We start from the raw sequence: 286 nt of genomic DNA on the forward strand, positions 1-286 counted from the left end.
TCTGATCCCGGCCGGTGGCTTACTAAACTATCGGATCACATGCATCGCATCAGCCATCAGGTGATAACATTCGTCTCCGCAGCTTAAAATGCACAGAGGTCGAGGCGCCGCCCTGCACTCACCGACCGTCAGATCGACCATCTTACTACGCATGAATGGTAAGATTACAGGTTAATAAGGTTGAGATAAAAAATTCACCAGTTAGCTTTCGTAGCTCAGTTGGTTAGAGCACCCGTTTAGTAAGCGGGAGGTCTTGAGTTCGACTCTCAACGAAAGCATTTTTTTT

At 47.2% G+C, this 286-nt stretch overlaps 1 non-coding gene across 1 annotated transcript; it reads left to right on the forward strand.

The window, feature by feature from the left end:
- The first annotated feature begins 204 nt into the window (after positions 1 to 204).
- Positions 205 to 278, forward strand: TRNAT-AGU (transfer RNA threonine (anticodon AGU)). Its single transcript has one exon. It is a non-coding gene; the product is annotated as a tRNA-Thr (tRNA).
- Positions 279 to 286: the final 8 nt, after the last annotated feature.

Source organism: Oryza glaberrima, chromosome 7, assembly GCF_000147395.1.
Source record: "Oryza glaberrima chromosome 7, OglaRS2, whole genome shotgun sequence".
In the NCBI taxonomy this organism is placed as follows: Eukaryota; Viridiplantae; Streptophyta; class Magnoliopsida; order Poales; family Poaceae; genus Oryza; species Oryza glaberrima.